The following is a 7869-nucleotide window of genomic DNA, read 5'->3' on the forward strand; positions in this document are numbered from 1 at the left end:
TACCGAGGAGATAACAAGCCTTAGTACTCGTGTCATGGCGATAACAGGACGGATTGCATGATATAACCAAGAGAACATTCACTGCACTGTAATGAAATGCCCCGGAGAAGGTGTGTTTATTAACGTCAAAATATCAGAGGCATACCATCATGGCGGAAGAGTCATAATTTTAGTTATTCTGTTAGAAGTTACTGAATTTGCTGATTAATGTCTATGTATTGAAGAATGTGCATGTTTAATATGGCGCCAGAATGTCAGTAACTCAAATTCCAAATGTCAGTTGCATTACCGCCATCCTCGGGCCATTATAGAAATGCCTATATAGAAACACATACACATTAATAAGCAAAGTCAGGGCATTCAATGTATTTGCACCATCAAGGTTTATCAGTGTGCTAAATAATTTTGAATGTATGCATGTGGAAGAATGCTAATTCGAGGGAAATAATCGCCAAGCGATCTCCCTGCCGCCATGTTGGGATACTGATAACCCACGTTGCCAGCTCATACGGTACGATGATCTTCTGGCAGGGAACCGATAAGCCGTATTAATCAGGCAAGGCGCATTTCCATCACTCTCATCTCGAGGACGAAGTCATGGCCGTCCATCACCCCTAACTTTAACCTTTTCCTATCAGAGCGTCCGGTCCAAGGAACCTCCCCGTCCTCTCAGTTCCGTTATGAAAAATACATGTCGTGTTTCTAAGAGAGACTGTTTACAACTACATAATAAACATAAACTCATACACTCAATCACGCACACAATCCATCATATGTACACGCTTTAACTTGGTTCTTTTGATAAGCTGTAGGTGATTTTGTCGATGGGAGCCTTGTCAGTCGCCATGGAGCGGAACACCTTCCAGAAAAGGACGAACGCAGTGGCTGACGGCACGTCATGGTCAGGCCACGTAACATAGTGCAGGTGTATCACTTCATGGCGTTCATTCAGCTATAACAGAATATTTTATCCTTAATCGTGCAGCCTCTTCCTACTGTCTCCTAACCGGACAGAGGCGGTTCGGTAGCCTAGTAGCTAATGCGTTTGCTCGTCACGCTGACGACCCGACTTCGATTCCAAAAATGGGTATAATGCCCATTTCCGGTGTTCCCTACCGCGATTTTGCTTCGACATTGCTAATGCCGTGTAAAACCGCACTCACTCCAGACGGACAACTGGTCTGGACAAAATAATATTACTGAGAAAGGGTGACCCTAAATACCAGGGCCAAGTTCAACAAAACGATCATTGTGCGACCTCTGTTGTAAGTTATCGTTTGATGTATGGGAGTTAAGTTTCTCACATCGTTTTCAAGCTAAACGTGAATACAACCAAATAATGAGAAGCTTTCAGTTCCCAACCGGCCTCCTCCAATTATGTACCACTTGTTTACTCTATCACATACTGTTGTTAATGTACATCCGCTGTTTGTCACAACATACCACGTATATAAAGCTTCTCACTTCTCACTATAAACAAGAAGTTGTAATCCATAAAACTGCAAGTTTCATATTTGACATTATTCAACTATTCCCGAATGATAATATATACTTCACACATCTTGGATTCTTCATTGGTATTTGTGAAAGAAGTGCTGATACAGAAATCATGGCTGTTTTGATACTTGTACCAAAATGTAAAGGTCTAAAGAAAATATTTGTCTCATACATGTTACAGTAAGACTGTTAAATCAACCATTTCACGAAGTGACTAAAGATTTAATTAATTTCATAAAATGACTAAGAGGGTCATTTTGTTTAACAACAATCACTATACTTCAGTCATTACATGAAATTTCATTTAATCCATATGTGGTGTAACGTGTTGATGTTGATGATGTTGAAAATTGTGATTTCATAAAATGACTGAATTATATTGGTTGTTGAAGAATGAAGACTATGATTTATGGATATACAACTTCTTTTATTCAATGAGTGCGGCGTTTCGACATAGATACTAATGCCGTTGTCAAGCAAATGGTACAGGGTAATGAATTTGTGGAGGAATATATACATGAATTGTTGTTACAATGAATGAGAAGACGATGAGTTGTTTATACAATTAATGGGGTTGATATACACAAACTGATGGGAAGCCAGAAGTTAATAAGGAGCAGGGTATAGGAGATTGGAAACCAGTAGAGTGTTTTTATAACAAAGTGGATTGAAGTACAGAATTATTTCATCAAGTGATGATATGCGAGTGGGATTTGGAAGCCCTCATCTCTGTTGATCGCTGGTTCAATCTTCATGATGTGGAGTGCCTCTAGTAGCTTGCGGATTTTGTAGTCTGATTGGTTCTATTCTAAGATTTTGATGTTGTTCCAGTTGATGGAGTGGTTTGGGTGGTCGGCAATGGCTGATTTGGAGTCCCGTTTTCTAACTGAGGTCTGGTGTTCCTTGAGTCTATGGATGAGGGGTCTGGAGGTTTCACCAACATAGGTGTCGCCACAATCACATTCAATGTGGTACACTACACCTGCTGGTTCTGGCTTCTGGGATGCTGTGGGCCTGCCTGTTGCTTGCAGGAGGTTCTGGATGGTGTTGCCTCTTTGGAATGTGACGTCGATGTCGGTCTGTTGTTTCAGGAGTCTGCGGATGTGGTGGCTGGTTGATCCAATGTACGGGATGGTGATGGTGAAGGGAGCTGATTATTGTCAGGGGGCTCTTGGTGGTTGGATGGAGGGTGCTCTTGATGGTCTGGTTAACAAAGGAGGGCGGGTATTCGTTATAGGCTGTGAAGGCATGTCTGAGGTGGTCCAGCCCGATCTGGAGTAGTTCAGGTATTGATGAGGTGTTTTGGGCACGACGGGTCAGGGTTGCGATAACGCCTCTCTTGACTTGGATGGCAGGAGGAGAAGTGGATGTATTGGTCGGGGAGGGTCGGCTTGCGGTATACGCTTGTGGTGAGGTGTGGTTTTCTCTCTGGACCAGTACATCTAGGAAGGGGAGTTTGTTGTCTGTCTCTGTTTCCATGGTGAACTGTATCCGGGGCTTTGGGTACTGAGATGTTGGAGAAGGATGGTGGGGTCGTCAGATGGGGGAAGGATGACAAAGTTGTCAGCTTTTCGGTACCAGCAGGTTGGTTGAATGGGGGATGTCAGGAGTGCTGTCTCTTCAAGGTGGTTCATGTAGATTTCAGTGATGAGTGGTGATAGGCTAAACAAGGTAATCAAAACATGCTAAAGATAACTTAAACAAGGCAGAAAGGGAGATCCTGAGGCAACTCAGAGCTGACCCTAAAATCACTCTCGCCCCAGCCGACAAAGTAAGAGTCGCTATCATTCTTAACAGTAACATATACATGTCTAATTCGTGAATATATGAAAATGGTGACTTGAATCTGGCGGCACATGTTTGACATTCTCCTCCTATCTTGTAACATGGCTGTACACCCTGACACCTCCCACACCTGCCAGTACAGTCGAAGCCGTAGGTCCCATCCTGGCATGCTGTGAAATGAAGCGTCATTTAAAGATAAATCATGAAGGATACAATAGCTTAGGGTGAATCGGTTTCACTCCAGTAGCTTTGATAGCCATGTGTACACGTCCCGTCCACGCCACGTCCAGAACTGATCTACCCCAGCACAATGTCCACACTTCTTCATGCAGCCAGAACCGTAGCGTCCCCGACAAGCTGTAACGGTATTTGTAGCATCTTGTTGCCGAATGCGTGATAGCGTGTGGGGAAAAAATGTTTGTAAATTGTAGTCAAACGCACATCACACTCTCACAATGTCCAGCTGTTTTGTCACACACCTCTGACGTGTTTCTACAGTTGCACCAGGAAGTACAGCCAGGTCCGTACCTCTCATCAGAGCATCCACTCCCACAGTGTCCAGCTGTTTTGTCACAGACCTCAGACGTGTCTCTACAGTAACACCAGGAACTACAGCCAGACCCGTAGGACTGACTCTGTCGATAGCAGAGATGACGGTCAACACGTACGAAGAAACCTTTCATCCGTCCTAAAATTAAATAGAAACGCAATGTAAATCAAGACGTCAATGTTGGAGGAAAACATGTTGTAAGAATCTGAGTATTTCAAGGCTCATCTTGCTTGTATGCTACACCATTATGAGACATTCAACATGGATCAGTCGTGACTCATTACTGTAGAATTTGTTAAAATACTTGCGTGGATGTGAGAAGAATATCCTCAAATTGGTGATGAGGTGAGTTTCTCCTAGGTCCACTGTCCACCAGGCGCGTCTCCTACCTGATACCCTGTGTGTACAAGTCCCTGACCAGTGCCTGCTGCTGACCACACTGTCAACCGCCAGGGAGGAGTCTTGTCGCCACACACCTTTCTCTTGGCCTCTGTGTACGCCCACTTACAGTCATTTTCAGTGCTGCTTTGTTCTGTTGGATAAATCAGAGCAACGTTTCCTGGAAATTAACTTGTAGGTGTTTATAGACACAAATGAGGTTAATTCGTTTGTTAAAGCTACATTCACTATCGATGTCTAAATCACTCAGTTCTGATACAGAAGAATACTAGACAACAATGGCTTGCGACTACATCCGCCGGACTAATATATGTGATGAGATGAGAAAGTGACGAGAGTACCGAGCGTACAGTAGTACATGTATAACAAGTAGTTTCCGAAATGATAACACATATGATCTATAACACATATAACACATATGTCTATGTGTCAACACACAACCCCAGGAATCCTCATATCATAAGACAAAATGTTCCAATCTTAAATGCTGATATTAAAATGAATCGAATCATGGCAAATGTAACTTTGATAAAAAGTAAACGCCAAAGCCGTAAGTTAAAACACATATTGACACGTGTCAAATTCGACTCCTGTACTAAACCTACAAAATTCGGTGTCGCAAAATGTAAACGGGGAAACTGTGGAACTTGTGTGTATATTCGTGAAAGCCCACGTATAAAGTTCAAAAGCAGGAAACAAACGTTTCATGTACGCTCTAACATGGACTGTTGCACAAAACATCATTATTAATATATTATTATTTGCCAAGGGTGTCATGAAGAATGCACCGGACAAACGGAGTGCTTGAGGGACAGAAGGCGCGTCCATAAGCAGCAGATTAAGGACCCCAAAACCAGTTGCATCACCTTAAACGCTCACATCGACAAATGCGCACCAGGAAAGGAAATAAAATTTAAAATATTCCCTTTTTACAAGATGATTACTGTTGATGCCATGCAGCGTAAAGCTAAAGGAACTTTTTCATGAAAGAATTGTGTCCATCGTTAAACCATTAACGCAATGTATTGGAATTATAAGCTGTTTTTCTTATGCTTCTACTGCATTACTGTCAATGTTAAAGCCGCCAATGTGACGTCATGGCAACATGTATGGCACAAAATTCTCCAGGACGATAAGGCCGCATCAATGGGTGTGGTCAACGCAAGCCCTCTCATTGGTCGACGCTTGTTATTGTCACAACACTGTCTAGGTTTGACAGATAACCTGTTTTAAAAACACTTTCAAAGCAATAACTCCAATGTTTCATTTGGAAACGCATTGATACCAAGAATTTGGATTACAAAACTGTCTGCTTTGGGGTTGTGAATATCCTGGGCCTAGATTTTCGAAATTCTGTTACCTGATCGAACGAATGTGTGTGGGGGAGTGTGTGCCTGTGTGTGTGCGTGTGTATGTGTGTGTGTGTGTGCGTGTGTATGTGTGTGTGCGTGTGTATGTGTGTGCGCGCGCGTGTGTGTGTGTGCGTGTATGTGTGCGTGTGTGCGTGCGTGCGAGCCTGTGTGTGCGTGCGTGCGTGTGCGTGTGTGCGTGTGTGTGTGCGAGAGAGAGAGAGAGAGAGAGAGAAAAACACACAACTAGTTTTCTGCTCACGTGTCTGACAAGTGGGACCTGATCAGCCCAGGAGACGTCACATCCGCTAGTACAGTGACACTCACGAAATGTTGTCCCTGGAACAAAGCGTCAGGCTTCAGCACACAGGCGACACATTGTGCATACGAGCACGTCCTAAACACTGTCGAAAACGGGAATGTGGTACAATATATCGTTTGAACATTAAAGGAAATCTACAGAGGTTAAATGCAAAGGGACATTTGTTTCCATTTTCCAATCGTTACCATGACACGCGTCATCATATATCTCCATAAATGGTAAGTTTGGTCTTAGACTTCTCGACTACATGTCACACAATGATCTTATTCGTATGCAAAGTGAATTATGATATTACTCAGGACAATTAATACACCGACAGACTATATGGCATACAAAAATGAAACATCCATCTTTATGGACAACTTCCTATTGCATAGCGCGACGTTTCTAGTTTTTGCTTGATAACGATATAAGAAAATACATCGAAACGTCGCCCTGTGTGTTACATGAACATTTCATGTAGGTTTCATTTTTGACTCACAAACTTCTTGAATGCCGATAAAATAGTTATATGGCATACAATGGCCAGAGAGACACGATTCCAAAGTAGCATGATAGCATTCAATTAATCTGCCTTACCTTCAGTGCGTTGCAGTATTCCTGAAGGCGCCTGGTCCCCTGACCTAACTTATTATATACAATGATCCTAAGGCATTGTCTACAAACCAGTTTATATGGCATATTGCCCTCTGTCTATATGACAAGTACTAAATTGTTACCTGACAATTATTCCGTGACTGAGTATATGATAACAGTGAACACATTTCCATGTAAGTTGTAGAATGTCATCACTGGAGTAGACGCGACAAAAACCCTTTCCTCATTAATAAGAAATTGTTGCCAAAGCAGAGTCGATTGCACCATAGTGACCATGTCATAGACAGATATTTGTTTCGTCAGTATCACAGCTGTATGAAGGTGTTTTTAAAACAATCGGGTCTAAATCAGACAATCCAGTGATATCACAATGTGACACGATGACAGTGCATCGATAATGAAGCTCCATCAAAAGACACCAGGTGCTCGCGAAAAGGTGAACGTATCCTCTGCCCCTCAGGTCAGACTCTCTTAGCCGATTATCTGTCTGTCACACAATGAGTCTTTTCCTAATGCCTATGTCAGTGGCAGTGCTCCCTGAGTCCCTATATGACATACAATGCTCCTTCCACTTCATCAGCGGCAGCACTCTCTGATTCCTGGATACATTCAGTAACTGCGTGGCTTAGAATTATGTCACTACATGATACAGTGTCATATTGTAAGAACCTACATCGAAACGCCGCTCTAAGCATGAAGGCAATGTATTTTTCAGTCATGTTATCTTTGACTCATTTTATGAGCCTAATTCTACATAAGGTGCAACATGCTATTACAAAACGTCTGATATCCCCTGACCGACTATTTGACATGCAGTGATCCTATTCCTTTGCAAGAGACACCATATCACCCAAAGTCCACGAATCCCTGGTCCACTGTGTGGCATACAATGGACGTATTAGTATACAAACTATGTACAGTACGCAGTGTTATTATTGAAGGTCTGTGTTCCCTGACTCACTATATTGCATACGATATGAAACACCTCTGATTTAAATAATTATTCAGTCAAATCTCTCAACGTAGGGTAAGCAGAAGAGAACTTTCATACAGCCAAAGGCAAGGGTTAATTACATGTTTCTCCAAAGCAGTTAAACCTGAAAAAAAACCCATTTAAATCTGCTAAATATTTCATATAAAATTGCATCAGCAGTAATCGCTAATAGAAACCAGTGCCACTGTTGATTAGCAAAGACGATCAAAAGGGCTTTGTGCCAAACAGATATATACGCCATCATGGACTACACAGACTGTATACCAGGAATCCTACTATCAACTGTTTTCGAAATGGCCTTTGACTCGTTCAGTAGGGGTGTGTGTTGTTTCCAAAGTATTGGATTTTTAATTCATTCAAACACTGGATACATACA

This window comes from Haliotis asinina, chromosome 9 (genome assembly GCF_037392515.1).
Source record: "Haliotis asinina isolate JCU_RB_2024 chromosome 9, JCU_Hal_asi_v2, whole genome shotgun sequence".
Taxonomy (NCBI): domain Eukaryota; kingdom Metazoa; phylum Mollusca; class Gastropoda; order Lepetellida; family Haliotidae; genus Haliotis; species Haliotis asinina.